Raw genomic sequence first — 11,559 nt, forward strand, 5'->3', positions numbered from 1 at the left:
GATGTGAAATGTGCATTTTGTCACAAGACGGACACAGTGTTCCGGGCCTCATTTATTCTCCATATAAACAGCCTTTTTTGAGGATGATGTGTTTAGCATTTTCTACTGACAGGTTACAGCAAATTCATTTCTGTCATGAAAGGTTCCAAGTGTGCAGAGAAGGCTGAGAAGCATAAAATCCTTATTTTAAAAACCTTGGCTTCCAAAGTTCTAAATTCCAAATAAGGTTGTGTGAAAACCTTTCTAAATTCCACTTTAAACATCCTAAGTTCATGAGAAAAGACTCAGTCAAAGCTAAAAGTTCAAACAGATAACTGTATGAAAATAAACAAGAATTTTTTAAAGTTAATTCTCAAAATAAGTCTCTAAATTAGAAGACAAAATATCTGAATAAAATAACATTAATCATTAAAAAAAAAAAGATTCAGTCAAGGGAAGAGGAAGAGTTAAGATAAATGACAGAGCAATAAAAACTCCGTGGCTCAATGAGCAGAGGGCGAGAAAGCCAGCACATGCTTGCACAGAGAACCAACGCGCACGCCGTTTCCTAAATTCTGCCTTCACTGAAGAAAGTGACATGGAACCCAGTCCCTAGAATATATAACAACTACAGGTAGTTTAAAGAGGAGAAAATCTGCATGGTGAAACCCTAACTCTCAGGCATCCATGTCTTCATAGCTCTCGAGATTCCAAACTGGGTCCCAAATAAAAGATATTAAGCACACACGTGCTGGCATACAGAGATACCCAGCATATATCTCTATTTCCTAAACCAGTTAAATATGTCCTGGCTTTGAGCCACCAATCTGGCAGAAAATCCAGCCTGAGCTGGACTTTGGGAATTCCTCCCCCTGGGTTCTCACAGGAACTCCTGGGCCTGAGTATCCAGAGAACAGGAGGAAAGGCCTGTGGCTGTGGGGATCGGCCAGTGACCCATGGGGTCCTCAGCAAGGTGGGTTGCACACTCCTTCCTGGCATGAAGAGCTGAGCCAAGGCTTCTGGGCTGGGCTGGCTACTGCCCAGGACCCCACAACACAGGTGAGTCATGGAAGATATTGTGGATCTGCAGGGCACAGTTCTGCCCCTTGATGGAAAACCCCAAAGGCCTGAACTCAAGCTCTCCACCCCTGTCCAGGTCGTACCACTCCTCTCTGTCCCAGCCACAGCCTCCTTCCCTCCACCGGTGTGGGCGGAGGTACACGGGCAATTTCAGCCTCATAACCACCTTCCCCCAACTAAAGGGCTAACAAGACTCTAACCCAGATACTACAAACCAGATGCCTGAAGGTAAAACTCTTGAGTTCTTTTGTCCCCACTCTGTGTATTTTTGTGTCTAGCTAATACTTAAAAACATCTAGAATTTTCATGTAAAAACCCAGCTTCTTACCTTCCATTAAATCAAGTGCTCTGGAAATAGCGGGCCTACATTCCCACATGTCAAAACTGGTTGGAGCTGACTAATGGCTTTTGATGGGACGTGTGTTTCCTGCCTTGCCACAGTCTCCACTACTCCCTATTGTTGCACAAAGGCCACTTCACAAACTTACATTCCCATTCTGTGAGAATCGAAGTTTGCAATCTTTGATCTAGGCCTTAGGACAGAAGTGTTTGGTTGCCTTTCCGGGAATAGGAAAAGGAACATTTACTTATTCCTATCTAGGAACAGGAGAAGGAATTCTTTCAGATTTCCCAAAGAAGAAAACAAAACATAATGTTTGAATAGCTTATCGTATCACTCACATACAAATATAAGTCCTTTGATGGCAAAGCACAGGAGAGGCTGAACATCAGCAACCACAACCTTTCCAGTCATGCAGCAACCTGACATGCAGCAACTCATTCATCCACGTGTTAAAGAAAAAAATCACTTGATACTCGTTCAAATGGTAAGGCAGGCTTTAGTCGGGACAATAGGTAGGGGAACCACAGCAGGGGGGTTTTGCAGTACAGAGGAGACTGGGTTCCACTCCAGATACAGTAAGGAAAAGGGAATTTATAGTCAAGGAGCAGAATGGGAGTAGGTCTGTCAGAAATTACTAAGAGGAAACATCAGGGGTGGGTGGCTGCCAACTAAACGGACCTAACAGGAGTCTGGCTAAAGGCAGGCCCAGGAGACCAGCCACCAATCACCTGCTGGCTGGGAGAATGAGGAATTTGGTCAGATATCCAGGGTGATCAGATATGCCCAAAGCCCAGGCCTAGTTGAAAGAGTGCTCAGAGAAGCCTGACTAGAATGTGGTCAGGGAAAGAATCTTTGTCACACACTTACCCTCCGCATAGACGGCTCTCTCCCTGGAAGGCCAGGACTGTCACTGACTGGCAACATCTATAAAATGCCAACCTTTTCTCCTGCAATTCAAGGAGCTAAGACTGAAGAGAAGGGAGAATGTGAAAATTCCCAAAACATCAGGGAGCAGGCGTTGCAAAAGGCAGCCCTGGGAGCAAAAGTGATCGGGAGGGTTCATCTCACTATGGGAAGGAGAGGGCCAGCCTTGAGCTGACAGGGGCAGGAGCTCAGCACTAGCACTGTCCACAGTGGACACACAGCCCACACAGGTGTTACACGACAGCTGAAGGTGGGAGGTTGTATCACACATCACCTGAAAATATTAGAATGCATACAGTTAAAAGGTTTCGGGTAACCATCCAATATCCATCTCATTACTTTCACCAGAACAACACAGGCCTAGGTCTAGGGAGTGAGATTTCCAATGTATCTGGATTTCCAATGTATCTGAAGACTTGAAATGGAAACAGCCTCCCTCCCTGGGTACCCAGGCCACCAGATGCATACCCAGCAAGGGAGCTCCCCCCAGTGCCTCCGCACTGTGCCCGACCATACCCAGCGTTGTTCCTGTTAGTGGGCAGTGTGGAAGAAGCGTGCCACTCACTGTAGTAACCGGCGCTCTGCGCTGCTTCTCAGACTTCATGTGTCCACTGAAGACCTTTTCTATAAATGCGCCATGTAAGCAGCATTTGTGCCTTTGAAACATCTTTCACATTTACAAATCTAATCTCCCAGACCCTCGAGCTGAAGTGTGTTAGTCTTTAGAAAGCAGACATCCTTGACAAAATGCACCCACATAGATTGACAGCCACTCACCTGCTAGAGCCCCACCGAGGCTAGCAGCTTCCCGGTACAACTGCCCCCCTTCTAAACTGCAGGCTGCAGTTTGGGCACAAGCATTCTACAGACCACGATGCATAACAAAGCCAGGGGAAGGAGAAACAGGACTTTTTTTTTACCACCCCTCCAACCCCCACCGGGTCACCAGAATTTATTAGGGTAGAGGTATGCTCAGGTTTTTCCTGAGGGGTTAATCACACAAGAAACGCAATAATCAGAAGTCCCAATAGTGGTAAATGACCAGAGAAGAAGTTTTCTTTCTTTCTAAAGTCCTTGTAGCCCCTTCTCCACAGAGCTAGGAAGATTCAGGAGACAAAGAGGTAAAGAAAAACCTAAGGCAAAAACAAGGTGGAAAAAAACCTTATGGGAATGTTCTGGAATCTAAACTAAGTCCTGATTGACCAAATACTTTGAATGTAAATCCTAAAATCAATCTTTGCTTTTTTCATTGAAAAGTCTACAGCCTAAGATTTTACAGAACAAGAGTAAAAAAGAATTGAAAATGTAAATTCAAAATACTGCACACCTAACTGAAGCAATCAAAACCTGGGAGAAGGGAGAGTAACTCAAATAGGCTTTCCTCACTCTTTTCTTCAACGTTTGCTGATGTCTGCTTAAAACCTAGCCAGAGAAAGGATTAAGCACAAAGGAGGGAGCGTTGCTCTGGGATCAGCTGTCCTGAGAAGGGGCCGGGGGCGGGACTGTGGGGCTCAGGCCAGGGGTACCGCTGCCCCGCCTGGTTACCACCTCTCAGGACCCACCCTTTTCTATCGGCAAAGCCGCTGCCCAGTCCAACGTCCTTAGGAAGGTCAGTTATGGTGGGGTTGGTCCAAAAGCCCCCAGCCTTCCCGGGTTCTGTTGCTGCTGAGTCTTTTTAGATGTTAATTATATGATTCACTCAAAGGCTTTCAAAAGAAAGAGGCTTTTAGGTAATGAAAGAAATGGATTTTAAAGCCCTGGCAAGCTGATTCAGATCAGTCTCTGGAAAGGTACAAAAGCCAGCTATGCGGCAGAACTGGTTTGGCCTGGACCTGAAACCACGCACAAGAGAAATGTTTGCAATATCGGGAGGCGTCACTTCCAGGAGGACCTTGGTAAGGGGCCCATTTCCCAGCACGGCTCATTTATCGCGGGGGATTTCTTCCCTGTACACATATCAGTATCATAGGAGACTGGAAAGAATAGCCAAATGAAAACACCTACACTTAAACATTTAAGATGCGTATCAAAGCAGTGAAAGTAGCCTATGATTGAATTCAACATACTGTTTCAATGAAGAACTGTTTTCACCAGTCTTGCCCAAGACTCAGGATTTTGGATGACTTATATTTTACTGTGGAATTTTCTTTTCATTTGCAAGATTTAAGTGTTCAACAAGTCTTTGCTGGTGGAAGGACTAACAGAAGCACTGATGAGTCACACTAGCATCTGCACACGAAACTGCTGGGCTGGAGCAGGAGATCTGCCCCGGAGAGAGGGTGGGGGCACCACTATGTCCCCGCAGGTCACCCCACCCATCGGGCACTAGAGAGAGAGGGAGGGGCCTGAGTGGCTTTTCTTTCTTCCTTTTTTGTGTTTAATGAAATATTACAAACATAAAGGCACACAAACGAATACTTTAAGTCCTCGCGACCCAGTTTAACAAGTAAAGCATTTTCAAAATGCTTCCCAGAATAACCCAATCCTAACCTAACTTCCTCTCTTCCTTTAAGAAGCAAATTCTATCTTGAATGGAGGGTCCTCACTTCCAGAGACTTCTTTTGCTAAATCTGTACGTATTACTAAACACTATGTAGGGATTATTTTGTGCATTTTAAAGCTTCCCATGAATGCGATATACTTCAGGGCTGTCCAAAGGTGTGGTGTCCTGGGCAAATATTTTTTGCAGAGTCTCTGTTTATCTAAACAATTTGAGTTGCTGAAAATAGTGTGTCAGCACCCCGCTGGCAGCCCAGTCTTCCACAGAGGAAAACCCGCACCAGCCGGCAGAAGCAATGCACTGACAGATTGCTTCCTGCCGTCGAGGCCTGGCACATGAAGCTCTCAGGGCTTCTGGTCAAGCCAATCTGTCCTGCAGGAGACCCAGGGGTCAGGTCCACGGGGGTCTTTATCCAAGCTCAGAGCACCCTGTCCAGAGAGCAGCCGGCCCAGTTGGTCCCAGGCACTGGAGGAGGATGTAAGATGCTCTGAAGTGCAGGGACTCCCAGACAGGAGGACCCAGACAGGGGCCCTGCTCGCCCACGTCCAGGACTGGTACTGGTGTACTGAGTATGTACTTCTGCCATTCATGTTTTTGACTCAGCCTGGTGAGATCCATCCATGTTGACTACCATAACTCTAGCTTGTTATTTCCATTGCTGTTTAGTATTCCATTTTGTGAATAGACTATTCACCCATTCTCCTGATGATGGACATTTCATTTGTTTCCAATGTCCCACTATAAAAGGATACTTCAGATACTCATGTACATGTCTCCTTGTCACATGCAAGGGTTTGTCTAGGGTACATACCCATATCTTATCATATGTGTATTTTCCATTTTGTTAGGTATTTTCAAATTATTCTACCAAGTGGCTACCAAATTACACTCTTAATGGTGTAAATTGCTTCTTTTCCACACCAATAGTTAGTATCATCAGATTTTGAATTTTCACCAATCCGAAGGGCATGAGATATGTCAGTGTGGTGTTTGTGTTCATTTTCCTGATTACTAGGAACTCTTCTATGTTAATTTACATTTTGTTTTCTCCTTCAGTGAATCACCTGTCTTTTCTAGTGGGTTGTCTTTTCTATTAAGATTAGTTCTTCATATAGTTTGTGTATTAACTTTCTCTAAGCTGCTATTAATATTTGTGGGTAAAATACATTTCTTGACCTTCTTCTGACCTGAAATAAGTATTTTAAAAGGCATTTGTTACATTTAACCCAGCATCTCTAGGTCTTTTGCACTGGGGTTGTTTTCACTCTGTTGTTTGTTCTGGTGCTGGAAGGAGATGCCCAGCCTGGGTATAGCATGATGTGTCTTCAGAGCAGGGCACAGGGCACTAGTTTTTGCTGGTGAAGCTCTAGCAGACCAAGCATGGCTCTAAGGGTCAGCACTGTGGCAGCACTTGCCCAGTATGTAGAGTGAAGTTGATGGGAGCAAGAGCAGCCGCTCTGAAGGTGCCGGTGCTGGGATGTTGTTCTCAGCAGTCGTTCCTGGAAACCCAGCAGAGGTCCTGCTCTTCCAGGCCTTTCAGTGATTTTGTAAGAAGCTAATTTCCTTTGTCAAAGTTCATTTCTCCTTAAAATAGGAAGAGTAGTTTCTGTTAGCTACCGAACTCTCCAACACAGACATTAAGAGTCTAAGACAAACGTAGGAGAGTTTAACCATATGTGTAACTGAAGAAATGCAAATTAAAACAAGATGTGTTTTAAAAATTTTAATATAGTTCACCTATTACATAGGCAAACATTCAAAATATAATGCTTGGTAATAGTAAAGATTTGAGGAAGCAGAGATTCATGGCTGCTGCTAATATAAAATTAGTACAACCCTTCTGGATAACAAAGCTTTAAAAATGCGTAAGACCTTTGACCAGTGATTCTACTTCTGAGAGTTTATCCTAAAGGAATAACTGAGGATATGCATAAAGATTTAATTGCAAGAATGTTCAATGAATTATTGTCTGTAATTTTTTAAAAAGGAAATTACCTCATGTTGAACAATTGAGGGCTGGTCAAATAAATTATAGCACATACATAATATAAAACACTAACCAGCCTTTTAATAATCTGCAGTAGAGGAATGCTAATAACAAGGGAAACTGTTACCAACATATTAAATGAGACTTACAAACAATGTGCACAGGAGGATTCCATTTTTGATAAACTTTAAAGTTGATTTAAAAATTTCAAAATATTAACAAACAATATGGATGAATCTTTTAGACATTATTTTGAGCAAAAGAAGCCAGATATACAAAACGGGATGCTAAAAGAAGCCAAAATGGTGCTTACCTTTTTGGGGGCAGGGTAGGGGGAAAGGGCAGATTCAGTGAGAATGGATATTGACTGCGAAGGAACATGGAAAAACTTCCAGGATCCTGGAAATGGTTTACATGTTGAGCTGGGATGCAGTCACGTAGGTGCTCACGAGCGTAAAATTTATTTAGCTGTGCACTTAAGATGAGTGTTCTTCATTCACTTTATTGTCTGTCTGTTAAACCGCAATAAAAAAGTAAAATCTTTCTGCCAGTGTATGCCCTCCCTTGCCCCCCAGCACCACCACCGTCACACTGGAGCAGACAGGCAGCCACGTGTTGTCCGGAAGCGGTGTAACAGAGCGGTGGTCTGAGTGGCAGCAGAGCTAACACCAGGGGCTCCAGCTTCTTCCCGTCCACGTTCCTTCCTGAGCTGCGTCCAGGGCTGTACCAGGACCCTGCCCTTAGAGTCCAGGGAGAGCCGCACCTTAGGACAACAGCAATGGCCACCTTCAAACTGGGGCTGGACTTGGTCTCTGTCCCTACGCATGTAGGTGACCCCATCTTAAATCATCCCAGGGCAATAAAAAGGCAGGGAGCACGATATGCCCTAGGAGAGGTGGGGGATGAGGGTGAGGGGTGGGGAGCCCTCGCACTGAAAGGATCTAGTTCACGGAATTCCTCTGCAGGGACAGCAGTTAGGTACCTTCCACTGTAAAGGTTATAAAGGAAGGAAGGAGCATAAAAGACTTACAAGAAGTAAACGAAACCATGACAAGGTTTTGGATGATTTTTATTTTTTGCTTATCTGTATTTTCTAACTTTTTTACAACAAATGCGTATTGCAGTATGGAAAAAGAGGATGTTTTGTTTGTGCTTACAGTACTTCAACTACACACCATAATAAGAAGTGCGCAATTCTCATCAGTTCCAACAGGCCCTGCTCAGTTTTATTCTTAGGTCAATCCGCCCTGGCCTTAGGTGACCATGGGTCAACCACCTGGTCTATGATCATCTTGGATAATTTATCACCTTCAGGATTGTGCAAGAAACAGGATTTTGTTGGAAGTCTCTTTTCTTGATAAGACATAATCAAGAAAAAATGTGCCCTGGCGCACATATGAGCACAGTGTGCTGGATTCTCTCTTCTAACACATACAACAGGACAGTGGGTCCTGGGCACGGAGCTGCAGAGTGGTGGGTCACCTGAGACCACTATGGCCTCAGCTTTCCCTGCTCCTCCTCCCTTTCAGTACTTGCTCCCAGGAAAAGACTGTAGATTCTTTCCCTCTAAGTTGAAAAGCACTTAAGATCAGAGCCTTCAGGAGGCTCAGAGTCTAAGGAAATATTCTCTCATTGTAGATTTCCACAAAAACAACTGCTGCACAGGTGTTCTATTGATAGGCTAGGAAGCCAGTGTAAACAGGTGTTCTAATGACAAGGTAGGAAGCCTGTGTAAGGCCTTTAACACCACTGGGCAAAGCTCCCACCTGCTCAGCCACTCTAGGATCCCGATTGAGCCCATTTCCCACCCCAGCCACTGCTCTCATTTCCCTCTTTCTGCTTGGAATGGCTCATGGTTATTGCCACAATTGAAAACCATGTCAACATTTATTCGAACCCATTATACACTGAGTTGGGTGACCAAGTGCTACTGAAAAGGAAGTTTGAGGTGGCCTGGGATGCCCAAGGGCCTCTCTGAGGGAGGTGGGCTTACTAAGTCCTGGAAAGATGCAAGTAGTCAGGACAGGCAGAGTCAGTTTGCAGGGGCTCAGAGGCAGGACAGTGATGAAACCCATCTGGCTGGAGCAGAGAATCTAGGTGGAGCTCCTTCTCCCCAGAGGCTTGATAGAAGTTCAAGACATGTTTATTGATAGGATGGATGGGATGGTAGGATACAGAAGAATGAACTCATTCATTGGATTTTATCTTATAAGTGATAATGAGCCAAATAAATGCTCTGAGCAGCACCGTGATAAGTTGAAAGTATACTTTAGAATGCTGGATCTGTGCAGGACAGATAAGGAAGGAGAAGTGGTGACCAGGAAGAGGCTGTAGGCTACTCCCCAGGAGAGAAAGGACTAGTGGGGCAGCCGCCGAATCAGACATTGTGAAATATCAGTCATTGGAAGTTAGTGCCTGATTGAACATGAAAGGTTCAAATGAGGAAAGAATCAAAGAAAGTGCTGAGTATAATCCTGGGAAGCTGGATTCACCCCCCTGCCCACTTCCCATTCTTTCATTCATTGCACTTCAACTGAGCCCTTACTAGGTGGCAGGCCCTGTGCAAAGAGCTGGAGATGAAAAAGATGGGCAAGAAAGAAGGTATCTGCTCAAGAAGCTCAGCCTGGTGCAAAAGAAGATAGAATCAACAGCTATATAATGATGTGGACATGCAGGCACTTTGCTTAGAATATTGCAGAGCATGGAGAAGGGTGTTTAATCCCTTACCACCGTCAACATCTCCCCCACGCTGGCTCACTCTGTCATGGCTTTAAAATGGAGACAAAGAAGAAAGTTCCCAGGGGTGGAGGGTGGACTCTCTGGGGGCTGTGGGAAGGAGAGGATTGTGCATGGGAAGGAACCCCAAGAAGCCTGTCTCCCTTTCCTGAGCACAAGGTGTGGTGGGTGGATCCCAGCAGTACCGAGTCACTGCACATGTGGTTAGATCCCTGCTTAGCTTCTCACCACCCTTCCTCCCACTATTCTTCAGATAACACTGAGAATCCTGGATGTTAGAGTTGGAAAAGAAAATTTACTATATGTAACTTTATTTTGTAGATGAAGAAACTCCCCTGGCAATGTTCCTTGTTCTTCACGTTTCCACTTGCTCTTATCAGCAAAACCTAACTCTGTTGGGTCATTAGAAAGCTAAGTGAAAACATAATAATGTGTTAATGAAGTCACAGAATAGTGTTAAGAGCTGGTAATAACTTAATGTGCTTTTCCTTCTGGGGTCATTTACATTTTACAGTAGAAAGTTCTTAAACACCCTTAACAAGAATTCCGGGTGAAGGAATGCATGCCCCCAGGTGGATAGTACCAGATAAAAGCAGAAAGCAAGTGAGCCATCTTCAGAGGGGAGTGAGAGCTTCTCCAATTTAACCCTCCAAAGTCAGGCTGCTGCCTCCTGGGCTTTCTCTGAACCTGGCTGGCCCTAAACATTCAAATTCTTCTCACATGAACCACGCTGATGGGTGTATGAAATAATTAGGAGAAAAGGACAGGGAAGGCAAGAGGACAACAAAGAAACACAAGATGGGGTGATGTCCTCCACTTCTCCTTCCTAATAATGGGATTGGCTTACAGTATTTCACAAATGCAATATGGTACATAATGTCAGCTGTGTATCACAGGTTTAGATCCAAAACCCGAGGAAGGGTGATTTGAGTTCAGAAACCCTAGGAAGTGTCAAAAGATGGGCCCCCTGTTCCTCAGCGCTGACACAGATGAACTGCGACCCACGTCCCCAGGGCAAGTTCACTGTTTTCTGGTCCTCTGACCTGACTTCCTCTCCAGACAGTGTACAGTGTGTGCACTGCACAGAGGCCCAGCCAACAGGACAGCAAGGCTGAAATCAGCTCATGCTCAGCTCACCAAGTCCTGAGTCATGGCCAGGTCTACACCAACAAGAAAAAAAGCACCTTTTTTTAATGGTCTGAAGTGTCTGTTTCTAATTTGAACAAAGATATAGATAGGTAGATAGACAAACAAACAAAAAGATAGATAGATTAGGGGCACCTATCCACCTCTTGTCTCCCTGGTAGATAAGAGACTGCTGGATGCTTTGGAAATAAATATGGTACCCTCATTCCTTCCAATTTTGTCAGACCATGACAGATAAAACATAGTACTGAATTTAAAAGAACATAGTAGAGAGGAATCTTTCTCATCCTTCCAAATCCCTTGAAGAGTATCCACTATACCACTTATATTCAACATTGTATTGGAGGCATCAGATAATGCAAGAAGTTAAGAAAAAGAAATAAAAATATAAATATTGGAGAGAGAGGAGTAAAACTATATTTATTGGTAAATGACATGATTATAAATATAGAAAAAATAAGCTAACCAACAAAGTGTTAGAGTAAATAAAAAGTCACTGGCTTTAAGGACAATATACAAAAATCAAATCATATTTCCCTATATTAAGGACAAAAATTTTGAAAATGAAAAAAATTCTAATATTATTTATGATAGCATCACAAATATAAACACCCAGCAATAAGTCTAACAACAAAAAGTGCCCAATCTCTATGCTAATAATTGCAAAACATTTCTGAGAGAAATTAAGAAGACATAAATCATATGCCAACATAGAGAAGGAAAGGTAGAAAGATCTTTATGGTGGTAATATTTACACATTTCACTTTAAGTGATGAAATATTAGTTCTAATTAGACTGTAAAATGTTAAGTATATACATTATAATCTTTAGTGCAAGCATTAAAAACACATACAAAGAGATCTG

The 11,559-nt window shown here is 43.8% G+C and overlaps 1 long non-coding RNA gene across 1 annotated transcript; it reads right to left on the bottom strand.

Annotated features, from left to right (window-relative positions):
* Positions 1-2,267: 2,267 nt before the first annotated feature.
* On the bottom strand, positions 2,268-4,162 carry LOC118913101 (uncharacterized). Its single transcript, XR_005025081.2, has 3 exons — positions 3,889-4,162; positions 2,471-2,600; positions 2,268-2,370 (listed from the first exon to the last, which is right to left on the bottom strand). It is a non-coding gene; the product is annotated as an uncharacterized LOC118913101 (long non-coding RNA).
* Positions 4,163-11,559: the final 7,397 nt, after the last annotated feature.

The sequence above is a fragment of the Manis pentadactyla genome, chromosome 12 (assembly GCF_030020395.1).
Source record: "Manis pentadactyla isolate mManPen7 chromosome 12, mManPen7.hap1, whole genome shotgun sequence".
Classification (NCBI taxonomy): Eukaryota; Metazoa; Chordata; class Mammalia; order Pholidota; family Manidae; genus Manis; species Manis pentadactyla.